The following is a 20,626-nucleotide window of genomic DNA, read 5'->3' on the forward strand; positions in this document are numbered from 1 at the left end:
CTTCTTGCGTGCTTTTTGGGGTGGGTGAAAATGAGCCGCCCTGCCGCCTTCCTTTCCGTGCACGGCTGTTTGCGAACGGTTTTGCGATTGCATCATCTCGATCTGCTTGCGCGACGGCCGAGTGTGTGTGTGTGTGTGTGTGGGGGGGGGGGGGGGGGGGGGGAGTGGGATAGGTTGTCTAATTTTGACGCCAGCGTGTAACGCACACGGTGTGCTTTCTATGCGCGCGTTGTACACAGCGTGCTCCGTTACTACCTATCTACTGAGCTTGTTTTTTCCGTCCTCCGAAGGAGTCCAAACCAGCCTCCACACGGTTCCAGCAGCTGGAGACGATCGCAGTCCCATCCTGTCCGGTCCCCGAGATAGCCGCATGGGACCGCACACTTTTACAATGTGTACACACATTCCAGGCGCGGGTTTAATCCCAGGCGGGCTCTGCGAGCTGTTGGCCGATTCCGTTTTCTCGGAGCGGAACGGAAGAAAAATAGCAGAAATGGCATTCCTGCGCTGCACAGATCCAGCTTTCCTTTCTCGCCACTTTCTGCAGCTCTTGCGGATTCCTCTCTTTGAATGAAAAGCGTCAGCGAACCAGAGAGTAAAATAGCCAGTACTGCTAAACTTCAAAGCGTGTTGATTAATATTCAAATTAAAAAACAGCATTCCTTTTAATTGTTTTCCCCCCTACAAACATGGTTATTAAATTAACAAAAATATTTGTATTACTCACTTCGCGCACAAGTAAATAGCTCCCATGGCATTCCTTGCCGATAGAGATGTTTACCGTTTTTTAAGGGAAAATTTAATTATCAGAAATAGTGCCATCGTTAACGTAAAAAAAAGCACGCCAAACGCCAATCATGGTAAACACTTTAAGCATTTAATAACGAACTTCCCAAACCCAATCACTTACCATCATCGCTGGACAGTCTCGAACCGAAGACCGAAGGTTTCCACCTTAGTAGCAGCCCCTCTCTGCCCCTCGTGCGTTATGCTCTCCTAAGCAACGCTTGGCCGGGGCAGTTTCAGAGGCTTATTTTTTGCATTCCATGCCATTCCGCGCAGTCTGCGCGGCATTTATCGTGCCAACCCGAACGTTGTTTTGCTTTCCAGCAAAGGCACGGACACACACGGACACACTCACACGCTTGTGCACGAGAGGGGGACAATGGGAAAACTGGAGGCCTCAGCAGAAGAAGAAGAAAAAAATCGGGCTAATTGGTGCAGGTGAAAAGCACTTTTCCTTCGGCGGCGTTATGCACACTTGGGTGTAACAATATAACAGAGCAAACACTGACCGCACACACTGTCGGCCCGAACTCTCTGCAGCATTGCACACACACACGGACACGCACACACGAACACGAACCGATCACACATATATATATGGTCACTGGAGCCTAGCTACCTCCCCGCGCAAAAAAAAAAAACCGGAAGATGACTGAAAACGGTCGGCGAGATTTGTCGAAAGAGATACCGAAGGGGGGAAGGTCTGGTTTCTAGAGATAGTTTTGTGCGTTCGCATTTGCAAATGATGCTTGTAGAAATTATGTAAAATAGTGTCTTAGTGTATATTTGGGGGAGGGTGGCTCTTGGTTATATAGGGGAGGGTGGTCATTCAAACCCACTTCTCAACACCAGCTATTATTAGTGGATCGCTTGGAACAGGAAAATGGTCCAATATTGGCATGGTGAGATGATTAATATTAGCAAGTATGTTGTAAACTGTCTTAGTAGATTAGTAGATGTCCTGGTGGGTTTTTTCTGATCACAACTTAAACAACAACAGTCTTTCTTGACTAAAACACCTAAATAAGTTAAATCTCACGTTTTAAAGTTTGAGATTTAAATTATTGTCTAAGTATTGTCTAAGTCTAATTATAACTTAGTATACTAAGTTCTTTAGTATTTAGTATTTTAAATGAATTGCATTTTTTACGCAACCAATAAAACAAACAATTTGACAAGTCGATTCAATGTGAAACCAACTCTAAAAGGAGAGACAAATAAATTTATATAGTGTCTTAGTAAATTAGTAGATGCTCTGGAGGGCATTTTCAAACCAACTCTTAAACAGCAACAGTCTTCCTAGATGAATACACCAAGGTAAGATCTAAATTTCACATGCGCATGTTTGAAATTTAAATTTTTTTTCTAAGTATTCCTCAGTAAACATTATTAGTTGTTAGTCCTTCAATCGGTTAGATTCCTTTAGGCAACAAGCAAAACGAGCAAATTAACAAGGCGATTCAATGTGAAACCAACTCAAAATAGAAAGACAAATCTGTTATATAGTGTCTTAGTAAATTAGTCAATGCCCTGGAAGGATCTTAACAACTCTTAACTCTTAGCAACAATCTTTCTTGATGAATACACCATGGTAAGATCTAAATCCCACATTTGCATGTATAAAATTTGTTTTGCTATTTTCTAATTTGCTATTTTCTAGGTATTCCTTAGTATACTAAGATCCTTAGTATACTAAGATCCTTAGTATTTAGTACGTCAATCGGTTGGATTTCTTTTGGCAACAAATAAAACGAGCAAAATGACAAGTCGTATCAATGTAAAACTAACATAAAATAAGTAATAGTTAAGGCAAATAGTGTCTTAGTATTTGTCGACTAAGATTTGCCCTTTGATTAAGATTGATATGGGGTTTAGAAATATAAAATATTTGGAAGCCATCTTCCCTATAACGTTAGAGGAAGATGGTGAGTTTGACTTGTACTTCTCATTTTAGTACACTTACTAGTATTTTTTCTGCTAATTTCAAATAACGTTAAATGAAAATGTTCTACAAACTCTACTAAAAGCGTTCAAATCATAATCCTTTTCTTAAACAAAACATCATTCTGATCAACTTCTTACAGCATTACACCTGGTGGAAGCACCAGCAACAAACAGCGCTCTGCGGAAAAGTGATAGATTTGACACTTGCACCCAACATCTCCCACTCGGTACAAAGCAACAGCTCCCACTAACCTATCTGCTGCCTTTGTATTTCAACCAGCAGTAACCAATATTTGTTGGATGAGTGTTGTTTTGCTTTGCTCGTCTCTTATATTTAACCCTTTTTTGTTTTTTTTTTCCAGCACCCTTACGCGTGGAAATAGCGGGACGAGGCAAGGAAAGAAGGGTATGCACCAAGTAAGGTGTACGGTACCTACGGGTAACTATACGTACGGCCAACGTGCTTCTCTACTTCTACGACAAAGACAAGAAGTACAAACAGCACACGCCGCGGCGAGCACACACAAACACACACACATACGAAACAGGTCGCACGAAACGGAACACCGATTAACGTAACCGATTTGTCCACTGAAGAGGAGAAAGAAGAGGAATAAACTAAAAACAAGCAGAGACACACACAAACAGAGAGACACGCGGTTTTGGGTAGGTTTGTCACCAAGGTTTTGACAACGTTTGGAGAGGCTAGTCACAGGACGTCACCGCGCGTGCAACGGCAAGGTCTATCGAAGAGGAGGATACACTTTGGTTGGTCGGTTGGTTGGTTGGTTGGGCTTTGGATAGGCAAAGCTTTTTCTACACACTTGCGCCTCACTGTTGTAATGGAGATGTTAATTTTCTTCAGCGCGAGCTACACTTTACAGCACCTGCGAACCCCTCGGCCACAGTTTGGTTGTTTTGCTTCCCTTCCCTCCTTTCCGAATCATCGAAGTGGTTTGTTTTGTTTGCTTGCACTTTGTTTTTCTTTTCTCCTACGAAGTTTTTGTTTTTGCATTACACCCAGCTGTTCAACTTTCTTCGCGTTTTCACTAGACAACAACAGCAGCAGCGTCACCACCTTCGGTACAACGAGCACGAGCCTTCGCTTGGAAAGCCAGTTCCAATGTGTGTGAAGGGATTTTGGAATTTTGGTTTTACTTGTTTTTGTCAGTTGTGTCACCGGATTTTGCCTTTTTGATTTCAGCGCGACACAATGTTGAGTTCGTATGGAGTACGAACGGCTGGAGCGCTTTTACAGCCGGAAATGAGAGCTTCCGTTTTAGCGAGAGAAAGAGAGAAACGCGTGAGGGACCAACGTCCTCAAACCTCACCCGGGGTGTTAAGAACCACCAGGCAAGAGCTGAGACCAGCTGAGCTACTATCACCAGTAATCAAAACCGCTATCCGCTGTTGTATTGAAGCCCTTTTGGAGCAAGTGGGAACGATATGAAGAAAGGAAAAAACACACACACACACACTCTCTGCTGCCCTTCCCCTTTTTTTTACGTACGGTTGCAAAGACTTGCACGATCACTTGAAACGCGGCGATGAAAACGCGACGGAAAGCGGAGCGGCGTAGTAGAGTACCAAACAAGGGAGAGACGGGTGGCGAACGGTCCGCAAACGGGACGATCACCTTCTGCGCGCACGGACTGTGTTGCGTACACTGATCACACGGGCAGCCACCGTCGCTTGTGCCGCGATCGGTTCAACAACTATCCGCGGCTATCAAACGAAAAACGGCGAATGGTGGGGGATCTCCGCCGTCGTGTCCCGCGTGGCGTGCGCTGCAAAATCTCCGACCGCCGAAACCGCCAAGAGCGCCAAGAGAGAACCGAACGAACGACTCAAAGCCACGAACCCGAGCGCGCGAGCGAGCGAGCGAACGATGCCTAGGAGAGGAATGTGTGCGCAACAACCATTGGGGCTCTGTTGTCCGCCTGGCAAGGTGGCAGCGGAGGAGCACAACGGACGTGCGAGCTACGGAGCTGTTTGGTGCGCCTGTCTACGGCGCGCAAAAGCCCGAGAAGTTGGTTCGTGCGAGCCGAGAGGTGGGTTGCTGCCCGTTGGCGCTGGCGATAGGCATTAGGACGGGAGAGTTCGAGTTGGTTGCATGTAGAGGCGCTGGTAAGGTAGGCTGCGAAGGTGCATCGAAAAGTGCAATAGCAAACATTTGCTAGACACTTGGAGGATCGTTTTGACGGTGAATGAATTGGTGTTACTTTTCTTTTTAGAGAAAAGCAACTCGAACCAAAATCATAATGTCTAATAAATGTTTAAGTAATTTCAATCATCAATGATCATGAATACTCTGATTCAAGATTAGCTCGATGATTTTAATGTATTTTCGATGTTCTCCAAACAATGATGATCTCTAAAAAAATGTCTGTCTTTAAGGATTAGTATTTGATAAATTAATAGGATATAGGCATCAGGGATATAGGCGTAGGGCATATCGCGTAAGTTTTCGTTGAATCGTCTCAGGGTGAGCAATTTAAGACACAGCAGTTGGGCTTCAGACTACGCACGAATATTCCAAACACAGTCCTGTTTAAAATGCAATCTTGAGTCTAGAAGAACGACCGGGTCGTTGGCATAATGTTGTCGATTAACTGCGGTGCCGTCTATCAAGTAGGTAGAAATGGTAGGACTCCTTCGTCGACCAAAGGACACACAGAAGCATTTCTCAATGCAGAGAGTCAGACACTATCGTGAGGTAAAACGTGTAAACGTGTGACATCGTTGACGAATAAGATGAAGAGAAGCGGCCCAATATTGCCCAATATTCTCGAGCTGCTGATTATTTCTTTAGATATGTGTGTATCAATTTTGATGACGTACGAGCGATTCATAAGGTAAGTCACAAGCCACTGCAGGAACGAGTAGGGAAGTCCTAGCTTATCTAGTTTAGCAAGCAGAATTGCGTGAGGTAGAGAATCAAATACTGCTTTCAGGCCTATATAAATTGCATCAACTTGTGCTCCAGCATCTATTTTGCTAATACATCAGCTCATAAATTCAACCAGATTCATGGTAGTCGCCTTGACTCGACTTAGATTATAGACAAACTTAAGCGACAACGATTATAACACTAAGAAAAATGTTTGTTCTCTTGTCATTAATTATGTTTAATAATCGCTTTGTGAATCGATTGAACCATCTCAAAAGATTTTTTTGACTTAAAATACCTGCAAATTTGTAAATAACATCCATAAGCTTATATTGTTAAGACTTAGTACCTAACTCTGATTAATCTCATGGCATTGGCAGGTTAAACAAGACTGTCCTGCAGGATCGCTTTGGTCGTCATCATTAAAATAAGCTTCAAATGGGCACCGTCTTAGGACAGAGTCGGAACTTTTCACACCACCTCCCAATATCATCAGCTGAGCTGAGGTGATACCGTGTCCCATTCGCTTCTAGTCTCTAATACAGCACGCATACATCTAACCCATCAGCGGTGGAAGTAAACGACAAAAACAGCAAACGAGCATATATTCCATTCACTGCGCGATCGCTTCATTCGCGAGACTGCAAACGCGATTGACTAAGCTTTCTTCTCGAGAATCCTTCTCTCTATATCGCATGGCTATGGCGGCTCTCGCATGGCACTCGCTTAAAAAATGCAAATGATCTCGCCCCTCAATAAAGATTCCCGTGACGGATAGCTGAAGCAGCACTGCGATGAAGCAGCAGGAGGATGCTGTGGTGCTATAGCCGCGCAAGGTACGATATCCCTCCCCCCTGCTACGCGGGACACTTGTGTGTATCTCGCGCGCGCATTGATTCCGACCCATCCATCCATCCCGAAGCCGTCGCGTCGCCGAAGCGTCGAAGAGCCATCGAGGAGAGACTCTTGCCAAGATGTGGGCAAATAAAGTGCAAGAGCAATGTTTATCTAACCTGTGTGTTTCCCCCCCCCCCTGCAAAGGCAACAATGTAGTGGCCGTGTCGATTGTCGATTGCAGCGTGCAAAGAATAACGTGGTGAATAAAGCAAAAAACGGAACGGACTTGACGCAGCGATTGTGTAGTGGAAGCCCATGTTTTTAGTAATAATTCGTATTAGTATAACCTTTAATGCTTTAATGGTTTCTATCATTTATTCGCCCGGGCTGTTTCCTCGAACAGCGTTTCCGCGCTAAAGGTTTCAATAGAACCTGCTGCTAATGATCGATTCCTCACCATGCACGCTCAATCGCTGTGTGCACTGTAGAAAGATAGTCCATTTGCCTGCTAAGAGGTAGGTTGCTTCTTGCAGATCTCACCGACACACGCGGAGCCGCGAACCTCGTCGACTGCCCACGAAATCGCTCGGCAAATTTGCAACATTGTTGCACATGCCGTTGCAGAACTTGCTGCAGAGTAGTTCAAAGGCCCGGGCCGTCGCTTTTGGATGGGCTGTGCCGGGCGATAAGTCTTCGGCACGATGGTGGCAGGTGGAGCGGGATGGGAAGTAATAAATACACTGCCGTGAGAAGAATGCCGACCGTGGGGTGAACATTGGGAAAGCGCTGGGTAAAACTGGTGTGTGTGTGTGTGTGAGTTCTTAGGGGAAGTAACACAATCATACTTAAGTGTCGAAAAAGTGGACTATTTAATGTGGATTATTATAAGACGTTTGTATGAAATGGGGTTCGGATAAAATGACACATTTGATACATAGAGCGGACCCTTCCATAACGAGTACCTCTCAAAGGTAGTTTACAACGCATAACGAGCTCTAAATGCTCCATAAATACCTCTTCCAACGCGCAAAATTTGATATTTTGTATAAACGAGCAAAAACATTTGCTGAATTGATACACTGTTATATCAAGAATCAATTTTTTACTAAAAAATATACACGATCATTGATCCTTTGGTAATCTGAATATGTGGCGCCATCTGTTAGAATATATCAATACTACTCAAATCTGCCAATAGTATACAGGCCGGACCACCTGGATTACACAATTAATGGGGACCGAAAATGGCCGCAAAAAACCGCGTATCTCGAATTTCCGCGTAAGTCTAATATCACGGTTTCCAGGCAAAATATTAAATTTTGTATAATTATGCTTGGAGTGAATGCTTGACGTTTTAGCCACTAAATTAACCCTTTCAGATAATTCTGACCGTGTATTTCAATTCGAAATCGTTGATCATTTAATTTAAATATTCAGTTTACCATTTATATTGACAAAAGCTGACACCAGGATTATATAAAAAAAAACAATAGAAATTCGGGTTAATCTAATCCAGATTCGGAAAACAGAAATTAGAATTAATTTTCGCAATGAATCAATGAGTCAGAATATTGACTGATGAGGTTCAATAATCGCTGATGACTCATAAATACTAAACCAAAACAAGTAATTCCGGATGAAAAATCTTAAAATTCAGCATTTTACGAATCAACTTTCTTTTGTCATCGGTCAAACAAGTCACAATAAATATGAAATGGCCAAAGACTTCCGTTTCTAAATACAAAAAAAAGGAGTAAAAGCATCGAAAGATTAATTAGATTCCTCGTGATTCGAATGAGACTTCTTTAAGAAGAATTCTTAAGAATGTAATGATGAATCATTAAACGATTCCTAAAGCAGAATATAAATGAATCTGTCAAAGGTTCAAGAAGGTCACAAGTGATGTACACAAGAATAAGGCTAATTTATGGGAAACAACTTCAAAACATAAAAAAATATATCATTCCTTACAAAAAAAATAGAATGTTCACTACAACATTCAAGTGCGTGACGTCTGCTGAATAAAGCATATCCCCTATTCTTTGTTTTATGTGTCAATAGGTTATGCCAGACGCTTTCCAAAGTAATAAACACTATCCGAAGAACCTAGCATTTGCCCTAGCTGCGCGCACAATATTTACAACTTAACCTGATGCCCTTAATTCACATTCAACTGTGCGTCTACGTCCTGCTCGTAGAACCAGACAGCAAACAAAAAAAAACGCCAGAACACAGATACTTATTAACCAAATTATGGTCCATAAAATGTTTATAGCATCTACTCGTTCCCCTTCATCTGTACGCTTCGAACGGCGCACTTGCTTCCTTGCTATGCCGCTAGTAACATTCCCATTCCGAGTACAACGAATTCCAGCACAATTCTAACGTGCACGAACAGTTCTACTTTCCCAGTTGGGTCATTTCCCCTTCCCTTCTGCTTACAATCAATATCTGGCAAACAAACTGTTGCGCTATTGCGCTACTTCTCGAAATCAACCACCACGCACACGTTTGTCGACAATCGCTTGGATTGTCTGTTTTCGCGAAAGGTACCCGGGGGGTTTTCCCCCTTTATTACCCCGGTGTATGTGGTAGGGAATCGAAACCCTCTTGTGCTGCTAGTGTGCACCGTTACGCTCCCACAGGTTGCCATATGGATCCGACCACCGACCGACCGAGAGGATTGGTCGACTTCACCGTGCGCGTGTAGCACTGGTCGCGTTGCTCATTAACCGTTAACAATGAGCGCATCCGTCCGAAAATGTCGCCTGCCTGCCAGCCTAACTGTTTCCTCCCGTGGCGGTAAGGGCGGTGTGCGGTTACGACTTGAACGATCAAACCCCATTCCTCGTGCCCATCACCACACACAGTGAAGATGTCAAGGTCGGACGGTTTGGGCCTGACTGTGGGGGAATGGCTCACACTCGGGGAAGGAGGAAGCCGTTTTCCTTGACGCTATGGAAATTGATGCTTTTGCCCGGCACGCTCTAGCGAAAGTCCTCAAGCAGCATGCGGCTGATGATCTAACTGCATCACCACCACACTGTCCACCACCCCCACTGCTACTCCAGATTATGCGAACCCGACACTCCGGCATCTCTCGGAATCCGCTCGCATCACCGCACCACGGTGTAGAATGTGTGTAGAATGTGGCGTCAGAAGATGGAGCGAGTGCACCCGCTCCCCGTCAAACTCCGACTAAATGGCCGTATCCGTCTCAAAGGCGCGCGCGCGCGCGCGCCCGGCACCAACCGGCCATTACTTGTGTCCGGCGTTCGCATCGCACATTTCCTTGATATTTCAATCACCTGACGATCGTTAGAGCGCGAGGCTAAACAAAACAGCCGTGTCGTGTGCCCGTTGGAACCGTCCGAAACGATTCGATTTCAGCGCTGACCTTTCCGGCGGACGCGGCGCGGCGGTGCACAGGGTGACTTCAATGCGCGGAAAGCGATGCGAGCAACCCTTCTCCATTCGGGATGTGGAATTTGATGTGCTTTTTTTTTGCACCATCAGCAGGTGAATTGTTTCTCTTTTTTTTTTTTTGTTGCAAATTTGGAGGTTTATGTGTAGACGGTATGTTCCTGCGCACATTACTTGCAGTATTACTTGATGAGTTTGTGCGAAAAAGAAGATATTCGAGCGCAAAAACCACGCCAGACTTCAATGAGTGGAAAAACAACCAACCGGCACACATCAATAAACCTTCAAAATTCCGCCATAAAGTGCGTTACGCAAATATCAACATCCTCTAAAAAGGCAAAGAATTAATCATAAATTACTCGAAATGAACGATAATAGCATTCATTTCAGGCAGATAAATTCTTCACACAAAAAAATGGACTCTAAACATAATCAAGTTGCAATCAATGCTGCCATAAAATAATGCCACCCTCTGTCTGCCATGCGATCATGTCCTGCCGTCTCCCGATCACTACACTGGCCAATCGACTTATCGAGTGGACAAATGGACATAAATCGGACGGCAATACCATAACTCAGCACAAGGGGCAACATTATTATGTGACCATTGTGGACCAAAACCTCGACATCGTAGCGAATTCGGAGCGGTTTCGAAAATCGATTACAATAAACAAAACCCCACCCGGAATGATGAAAAGCTGTGTGTGTGTGTTTTTTCTTCTGCATTCCATTCCATTCCATTTTGCCATGTTTCATACGACGGTACGATTTACACACAGCAACAATCCATCAAATTCAAGTAATCGATGCGTTAAAAATCGGTTTCACTTATTCTCGGATCATCGATCGACAGTCGAGAACGTCGTGTACTGTTGCTGCTGCTTCCTGGATGTAATATATTCGTAAAAAATAAACACAGACAAGGTGTGACTTCAGGTTGTCGGTACAACATCAGAAAAAATCCCCCGGTACATTCCAAGTGTGATGAATTGGAACAAAAGCATCAATCGCATCGAATCGATGACGCTGACAGGCGGGCGGGCGGCGATCGGGCAATTAAAACAGTCGACGCCGAAGTGCACAGTTCCTGTCATTCTCTTCTCCGAAGCGGCCATTTTCAATTAGTACTGTACACACAAGCTCCTCTGTCAATCGGGAAGGTTGGACTGCGTTGACAGCGGCGGAGGAGAGACGCTAAACGCCCGTACAGGTAGTAGCAATGACACTTTGTACTGGGGGGGGGGGGGGGTAGGAAGGTCATCTTAATCAAGGTCTGGTTGGATTTTACTTTTAACGAGCTTTGGGCAAACATAACCTCAACTAATCAGCGTCAACACGATTGACAATTAAATCCACTTGATTAGCATTTCGAAAAAGGGTGTTTTTTTGCTTCCAATTCGACAGGAAGTCTAACACCTTCTAACTACTTCTAATGTTGTTTGGGACCCATTCCCAATAAACATCAAGCGCAAAGATCGCCTTTCTAAGATTAACAGCGATCCCTTCCCACAAAAGCGATCCCCAATCATCCACCAACCACACCCCGGGGCAGGACAGGGACCGGTGGGCAGGATGGTAGTTAAACTCATTTGTCTTGTTGTTTTGTATGCTGAGGACTCCATTTTTTGTTGCGATTTACCACCTGTTTTCGTTGCCGGTTGCCTTCAAACTGCCGTTTTGCACCATTACCATTTGGTTGGTCGGTTCTGTTTCTGTTGCCCCTCTGTTAGGTTTTTTGTTTTGATTTTTACCCTTCCCTACACCTCGCTTCTCGCAAATCTGATGACTTTTATGACTCTTTTGCCCGCACACGCTGATACTTGTTATTATTACTACCCGTGGGCCGGGTTTATTAAACCGTTGGAGTGTTCCTTCGGCTTTCGGCAAAGTTTTGGTGGAGTTTTGTCTTTGGAGGTCTGTGTGATCCGGCGACAGGCCCCAACTTTTGTTACCGTTTCGGGTGTGGCGGCGAAAGGGAAAATAAAGCACCCCAAATACATGCGCGCGTGTATGGCTCGACTGCTGGGCAAGGTTATATTTTCATTTCTACCGTGTGCCAGGGCGCTGGGAAGGGATCGAAATTAGTCAATGCAACATTGCAATGCAATGCTATCTGTCGCTTCAAGGTTGCCAACACCACAGCGTGCAATTTTGGATGTCATTGTTTTGTGCCGCTTTTTTTTTCTCTCGCGCGTGTAGTGTCGTTAGTGCCAAATTTGGAGCGCTTACTGTGAGGTGGAATCTACCAAAATGCGATCAATTAGTCAACGTCGTAGGTGGTACAAGGAATGTCTTGTCCCAGGTTGGACAATGATAAAAAGGCTCAAGGATATAACATATCGCACACTTTAAGGCCAACCTCGCTCTGGAACCATCAAAACTGTTTAAATCTAAAAAAAAAGGCATGTGTCACGCTTCATTCATTTGTAAATTGGTTATGATTTGAACTAATTTCCCACACGAACACAAAAGCTCATTTCATTATCAACACGTGTATGAAACAGATGAGAAAGTGATGTGACGTAAAGTGCGTAGCGGAAAGCAAAAAAAAACCGACCAAAAGAATGTATTTTACGAAACAATCAAATATACTAATCAGCTCCCTAACAAGCTCTTTTATCTCTCAATGCGATATCCCCTCAAAATGCTCCACCTCAGCAACAACAAAAAAGCGCCTCCCCAAAACGAGGTGCGTAACAAATTGAAAACGAAATTGAAAGTGCGTCCAAAGATCGTACAGAAACAAAAAAAAAAGGCAGGAGAAGGGTTTGCGCTGCCTACGGATAGCGGTCGTGGTTGCCGTGTGGTTGCCATTAATTGCCGGTTGCAAAGGGGCCACACCACCGCGAACCATTTCCATCTTCTCGAAATCCTCTCTTTGAGGGAACCCGTCGGAAATGGGTTCGTTTTCAATCAGCTCTCGCTTCCGTGGAGCGGGGTCGGCGAGATTCGAATATGATAAATCCGGTAGGCCCCGGGGAGGTCCCCGAGTGGCAGATTGTATCAATCGGATGAAACCAACAGAGCGAGGGTTTCGAAATGAAGGTTGAAGAAAATGGAATGTTTTAAGGTGGACTTTTTCCGATTTTTTTTTTGTGGAATTTATGTTTTTTGTTTAGTTGGGGAGATAAATAAATGAAACGAAATTTACTGTTTACATTTTACAATAAAATAATCCAAAGGATTATTATTCCATGATCGAAGATAAACGCTATATCTAAAATGTTTGAGTTCATTTTGGGTTAGCTATACGGTTTGGTCTACCGGATTATATTAAGAAAACATACATTTTAAACGAAATTTTGCAAAACTTTGCCTTGTGTCGACTAATGCAGAGAGTGACTACTGTTGGGAATGGAACCGTTTACCTCTCTAACAACTGCAATGCTAAATATAAGCTTTACTTTATCAAATGAAAGCATTCGCAAAAGGAAATTGCGTTGAAATGATGCATTGCAATAACATTGAGTTAAAGTTTAACGTATAAATGAAATATTGCTTAATATGATCCTATAGATTAAATTTGGAATTCACTCCATACGTCTCCAAATTAACTATCGAATGACTAAATTACCTTTTCTTTGCTATTTTTTTTTTGTGTGTATCACCTTTATGAAACCTTCATAATAATAACAAAATTATACCAGGAAAGACAAAACTTGAACTCATAAGTTCATCAAATTGGCGTAGAATATTTTACCTCCAATCGTGGTTCGAAAGCAGTTTAGACAATGGATTAGCCCTCTGAAAGAGTCGCAGGGTTGTGCACGAGAATCAATTGCTGTGGACAGAGTCTTCATCTCTTAGCCTAATAATCAGGCCATTACCGTAAGGTACTTCTGATCCAAAGATTGGGAAGCCTATGGCTTTTGGCGCAGAAATCCAAGGATCCTACAGGATTAAGAGTACGATATTGGATCTATAGAACGATGAGATGCTACCTCATCACCGACCTTCTGATCTTCGATGTTGTAATTACCATTGGAATAAAATTACATGGAAGGATATGTAGGCTGGTACCTAAGAATATCCAGCTGGAGTTTAAACCGGAAATTAAAGATTTTACAGCAGTATGTTTTCACCAATACCATCTGGTCTAGTTCTATGAGTTCATCGCGAAAGTCTTCCTGCTAAATGTGTTTACAAAATAAAAACTGCAATCAAACATCCAATCTAGCGTCACAAATTCCTTCTGAAATAAAAACGACAACGTGACAATACATAAATAATTGTATACTACAATTTTGGATCATCTTTTGGTAAATGATATATTTTTCTATTTGAATCCATTTTGAAAGTGCATCGACACGCCATCTACCATTTCTTTTATATCTATTTCAATTCCTTCAAAACTTCACTCCACCCGAAAAAAAAAATGCGTTCAGTTCTTCGCACAATGTCTTCGATCGGAATGCGTTCACATCGCCGCATCATCGAATGGCAAGAAGGAAGAGGACAATTATCACGCCGAGCGCATTAATTTATGATAACTATGCGATGTTGGAATCTGCAGCCCACCCCACCAATTGCCCATCCTGATCCACCGTGGCGGCTTGATTGAAACACACATGCACAAAACGCATCGAACGATGAAAACGGTTTCGGTGGACGAATTTTCATGAGTGTGTGCTTTTTCCCTCTCCCCCGTACCGATGTACGGTTCCCATAGGGTGCTCCACCACCGCTCCAAAACGTCCGGCGGCCAAGCTAATGAGCCTCCCAAGGGAAGGAAGCATTAAGGGGAAATGTGGCAGGGGGTTCGTCTCCCCAAAAATAGCTTTCATTGGCAGTGGAGCGCAAAAAGCAAGAAAAAAAGCCACCCCCCACTAAAAAAAAACAAATAGTTGAAAAAAAATGCGTCGCTTTCTTGCGTTTGATGCGGCTGTGCGGTACAGCGCTGGTCGGAAACAAAGAAAAGAAGGGCACTTGCTGATCAAGCAGATCGTGATCGCGAGCGCCTTCGTTATCTAATGCTTCTTTTTTGGCGGTGGGAGGCGGTGCTGGCGGTCCCGTATGATGGAAATTCATTTTCGTACTGTCCATCAACAACAATCACACACAGCATTCGGGGTGCGTGTACCGGGGGGGGGTTTTTTTCTCTCCCCATCCATAGCTCGCTTGCAATGCGGGGATCGCATTGCCAAACCAATAAGAGAGAGAGAGAGACAGGATTGGGGGCAGGGGACCCTTATTGGTCGACGGGCACATAACGGACGCACAGACAGACAGAGAAACAACCAAAAATTGGTCATAAAGCTCGGGCATGTTTGAATGGGCCCCCGAACCATTTGGCTAAGAAGGCGCTCCCGGCCCCGTGATCATAATCTGCCGGCCGGGCAAAGATTCCAATTGACGAAATGTTCGAAAGTGTTGTGGCCGTCCAATGCCGCACACCTGAGCGACACATTATCTAACCCTTTGCTGTTGTTGGTCAGCGCAAACAAGCAGCAGCGTCCGGCGTGCCAACGGAAAAATTGAATTCACAGCAAGCGGTTGGTGCATCGATTCTACCGTGATGAAGTAATTGTTATACCACCCCATAAAGCAGGGACGAGAGAGAAAAAAACCCTTGCATACTCGTCCACCACATTTCGTCACAACCCCCGCAGGAATGCAGGCGAATTCAAAATTTCTACCAAACCTTTACACAATTGGACGCCCAATTTGGGGTGCCCTCGAGATGCGCTTTTGGGGTTGGATCGGGTTCCGATGACGAGACGCGATCTTCTGCAACTCGTTTCGTCACTTGGATAGGCGTCAAAAATCAATTAGACAATTTACACCTGTCGCTTCGCCCTCGCGTCGCGTCTGTGCGGCGACAGAGTTTCGCGTGTTGCGAATTAACCCCATCCCCGCGCTCCTCTCTATGGCTGCGTCCTGTCCCCCTCGTTTGAATGTGCTTTTGGGGGTAATTGATTAGTAGCGTCTACTAAAGCGGACAGAAAGAAAACAGAACACGAAAACGCACACATTGTTGTACCCTTAAACGTTAATACAAACACCGGGGCAGCGCTTCCAGAAGGTCTCCGATTAATTCGGTAGCTTGATTTAGCTTTAAACTATCGCTGCCTAACCTGTATGTCATAGTACTTCGGGGATTTTTGCCGAGTTAGACAGTTTTTACTACGACCAGATCGTGCCAGCGAGATAAGTGTATGTTCGCAGATCTTTTAAGACACATAGCCCCCGGGGGGTGTGTATGTGTGGAGAAAGAAGAGGAGTAGAAACGCATGTGTTAGGTGTGCTGGAAAGTTCGGCTACTCCTTCGTTGGTATGACTGTGTGGCTTTTCGGTTGATTTTTAATTTCTGTTACATTTTTTACATAATTTAAATTATCTTTTAGAAACAGATATCCTAGCTGTTACATAAATTCATGACGCAAATTGGAGAAGTTAAAACCAACATATGATATGTCTTGAGTTCTACTTCTATAGTTTTTTTTCCATCTAATTTAACATCATACGGATTATCCCAACTTGTGCTCATATCTAAAACAATAAGTGGGCAATGAAATAGTTAATACTGTTTAAGGCTAAGCATCAGATAAACAAAATGTATCGTTGTTGTGATTTTGCATCCTGCAAAAAAAACACTTTTCTGAGGCAAAAATGTTTTCCAAGCTCATATAAACACTGTGATTTTTTTGTTAAATTGTTGTTTAAATAATTGTTAACTAACATATGGCATGAGATATAATAAGTATTTGTTATTTTGTATTAATTTGAATTTTAAATAGCTTTTCGTTACCTCGTTTTTTCCGATGAAACAGAAGGTTATATTTTTATATGGTTTTTTTTTGTTTTTTAAATCGAAGGAGATTTTTTCGAATTGTGCTCCTAATTTCTTCACTCCATGAACTAACTAAACGGTAAAGCATCTCCTTTGTTTTAGAGACAAGAATATTTAAAAGGAATCTAATAAAAGTGAAAAATAAAAAAGTATGTAAAACAATATTCTAAACGATATTTTTGAATGTTTCTAAACTTAATACGAATATGTTCTAAAAATAAGTAGAATCATTGGCCTTAAAATTGATGTTTGACAAAGTAAAACAAACAACATAATTGAGAATTAGCCAGTAAATTGCAAGTCATTGAAAACCCTGTAAGTTTAAGTTTTTAAGCGTTTAGGATAAGCTTTTAATTTACTCGATGGTCAAAACCCCCATAAAATGAACCAAATTTCCATTCTTTAGATTAATTATTCCCATACCATTAACCCTTTCCTCTTTTGCAATTTCACAACGCTAAAAACTTACAGTAACACCCAACCCAAAGACATTCACACAAAAAGGATGCTGCGCGCCTAAACTCACCCGAAACAGCCGGCCCGCGCACCGAACTAAACCTTCCCCGAGGGAAGGTTAAAAACGGGCAGCAAAAAACAATGCAGCTCATTTGTTGAAAACATAATCACCATCATTATAACGGTGGAAACACACACATGACAACGCCTAACCTTTACTCCACGCATGATGATGTTTTGCTGCATGTAAAGCACGGCACGACGTTTTATTTCACAATTTAAATTCGGAGACATGAACCAAAAAAACGGAACACAAGCTTGCCTTGTACGCGCGTTGTTTAAATCAGCCCGTTTCAGAAGCATTTCTTTCTGGCACGATTAAAAAGCGATCACTTTCAATGTCGCGCCGCACATGTAAGCGGTCACATTTCTCTTATATCATTCCGCTCAGGCGAATTGTGTATTGTGTGTACGCCCGCGGCACCACGCGGACAACACAATCGGCTGGCTTCGGGGTTGTGACCATTGTGTTAATCTCCAGTATCTCCCCTGCATGCATGCCAAATCACAGCACACCACTCGGACATATGTTATCCGCCGCGCCCCTCCCTCCCCTCTGGGTTGAAAGGAAATTGAAAAGATTGAAATATTAAATCGCGCATTAAATCATGCGTGCGTGTCATTCCGCTTTGTATCCTTCGCCTGTTTTGCCAACCATTTCTCGGAAGTGTGTCCCGCAGCAGGGACACCTTGTTGGGGCGAAAGGGTGAACACAGCCGACGTTGCAGTAGCGCCCAACCCATAAAACAATCCGTGTCTATCTGAGCTCCCTGCTTTCGCTCGTCCCGTTCCTGTGTGTCCGGCGTGTACGCCCAACAGACGAATTATGCCGCATTCCCGCATGTTTCTCCAGCGGCTTTTCTGTGTGTCCTTGCTCCAGTTACCCACGCTACGCCATCGAGGGCACATATCGTCGCAGGCCAGCAGCCCCAACCGCACACTCTATAGCTGACCGTGGCGGAGAGTTAATTTATCGGTGTGCAAAATTGTTTTCGATACAACGAGGAGAGAGGGCGTGCGTGGCCCCTCACTTGCCCTCACTTTCACGAGCGTGTTTCCGTGCAATACCACACCCTTGTGTCGGCGTTCTGAGCGGCCGGCATATCAACGCCCCACGCTGGACGCGGAATCTGGACAGGAATCAGGTTGCATAATTTGGGTGCGAAAGTAACAACACGCGCCCGCCCGCTACAGTACAGTCCCATGGTCTGGCGTCGGTCTTAATTCCAGCCCAAACCCGGGGCACGGTTTCACTCAATTTCGCATCACAGCATCATGTTTAAGGCTGAAATTACAATTCGCTTCCCGTGTGGTTGTTGCTAAGTGCACCACAAGCCACAGCAGAAAACAAGCCGGCCAAGGTATGCGTAAACGAAATCCTTGAAGAAATTTAATCTGGAGTACGGTTGATATTGAATCTGTGTTATGGGAGCGGATGAAGGAGAATACATCCGCTTGAAATAAAGAAATATTAATGTTAAGTGTTTCCGCGTTCAAATTATTATTATTGAGAAGAGCGATTTGCGTTTACTATCAGTATAAGACATGTTTAGCTTTCTCGTCATGTAAGATTTTTGCGACCAAGAATTTTCGGTTATGATTTTTGCGACCAAGATTCTCGCAAAATTCTTGATCGCAAAATTCTTGGTCGCAAAAATCTTGGTCGCAAAAGTCTTGGTCGCATGAATCTTGGTCGCAAAATTCTTGGTCGCAAAATTCTTGGTCGTATTTGAATCATTGGAATACGTAGAAATTGTTGCGACAAGTGCACAAATATAATGATTAGTTCAATAAACTGCAAACTCTAGATGAGTATAATCTTGTCGTTTGTCATCCTTTTCCAAAGTAATCGGGCACAGGTGGATGCTATCCACATCCGCATGAAAAGCTACGGTTCTTTCTTTACTGTTGCACCATTATGTCGTGGTCTTGGTCTGGGTGAATATATTTCCCACCGCTTGAACAGAACTCAAAACGTTATCCTACACACCGCGGCAGCGTCGACCTTCGACTCTTCAACAAATTTTGCTACACATTATTCATCGGCCAGAACACAGAGGAAAGAAACACATGTTACCGTGTTACAAACGCATTACCATTTGCAAACCGAGATCTTCCGAGCGATAGAAAAGCCCCACCCCGTCAAACTGTACCGAGAAAACATAAATCATCGACCACTTCTCCCTGTTGCCCCCGCCAAACCCATAGCATAACAACGCCCATCTCACACGCTTTGTTTGTTTTCCTCCCGCATGATACTGGGCCTCGCGCGGGGGATAGTGATTTTTCACACAAAAAAAGAAGTAGCAAAAAGCGCTCTGCAACCTCAGGGCACATTACACCATCATCCATCATCCACCCGCACAACTGCAGACCGCGGGTTAATTGGTGCAGTGTGCAGTGCTGCTGCTGCTGCTGCTGCTGCTGCTGCAATTTGCACTGCTGGCGCGAGAGCCACATGGAAATCAAACTCCCTCGGGGCTTGCAAGAACGATCCGGATCGATTGCATCTTAAGATTGAGTGCGCGCGGGCACGCTCCACACCGCCTCACACACCGGCACCGGCAGTGACCTCATAAATCACCGATCCTTTACCGTTTTTTGCTCGGTTTTCACCACCCCCAAAGCATGCGAGAAATGGAGCACCACCTTGAAGAATTAAAGGGTGGTGGTGGTAGTATTGGGTAATTGGGAAACGCCATCTAAACGCCCGCATCAGCGTGTGCTGCTGCTGCTGCTGCTGCTGCTAGCAGGCCGGATGAACTGGTCAACGTGAACAAAGCGGTGGAATTGTCTTACTCTGCCTATATTCACTCTCCTTCACTGACCAAACCCAATTTAAAAAAATTGGACTGCAACGAATCGAACGATTTTGTTGTGTGCGCAGGCATGGTGGGTTTATGTCGTCAGTTTAATTTGATTACATATTAAGTTATCAAATACGCGGACTCAATTTATACCCAACGCAACCGCCCCATTTTACGCCTCTTTTCGCACACTTACCTGAAGCGTCTCTACTTCGCTCAAACAATCATCCCTGCTGGGCGCGCACACACCGTCTGGCCAAAAGTAGATCTCGTTAACCGGGCCGATTGACTGTCTGCCAATCGAGGCGATGGATTCGATCGAGAGGAAAGCGATGATTCGGCCAATCGTGGCTAATCGTGTAATGCGATCCAACGGCCGGTCGAGTTGGTAGCCATCTTCAGCGTCTTCGGCACTGATTTTTAGGACCGCATCTCTTTAGCCCATTAGGAAGCCTGCAAAGAAAGATGGAGAACACCCAATTAATTAAGAAGTGAGCATCACGTACACGCGTAGTATCACACACTTACACCGCTGGTCTTAGTAGGCAGTGCAGCGTATGTGTTTGCGCGATTCGCCTACTCTAGAACGCACCTAACCTACAAAGTTGAAAACAAACGTGCCAATTATGTGGT

The 20,626-nt window shown here is 44.1% G+C and overlaps 1 protein-coding gene across 6 annotated transcripts in view; it reads right to left on the minus strand.

The window, feature by feature from the left end:
• LOC121600654 (transcription factor SPT20 homolog) overlaps positions 1-4,455 on the minus strand; it is an 84,331-nt gene extending 79,876 nt beyond the window's left edge. For 4 of the 6 annotated variants that reach the window (XM_041929469.1, XM_041929471.1, XM_041929465.1 and 1 more), the window contains exon 1: positions 4,241-4,455. The gene's annotated coding sequence lies outside the window, so the exon portion shown is untranslated. Of the gene's footprint in view, positions 1-1,295; positions 1,314-3,167; positions 3,322-4,240 lie in introns of those variants that run through there. The other 2 variants (XM_041929466.1, XM_041929468.1) reach the window with 2 other exon arrangements.
• Positions 4,456-20,626: the final 16,171 nt, after the last annotated feature.

This window comes from Anopheles merus, chromosome 3L (genome assembly GCF_017562075.2).
Source record: "Anopheles merus strain MAF chromosome 3L, AmerM5.1, whole genome shotgun sequence".
Lineage (NCBI taxonomy): Eukaryota > Metazoa > Arthropoda > Insecta > Diptera > Culicidae > Anopheles > Anopheles merus.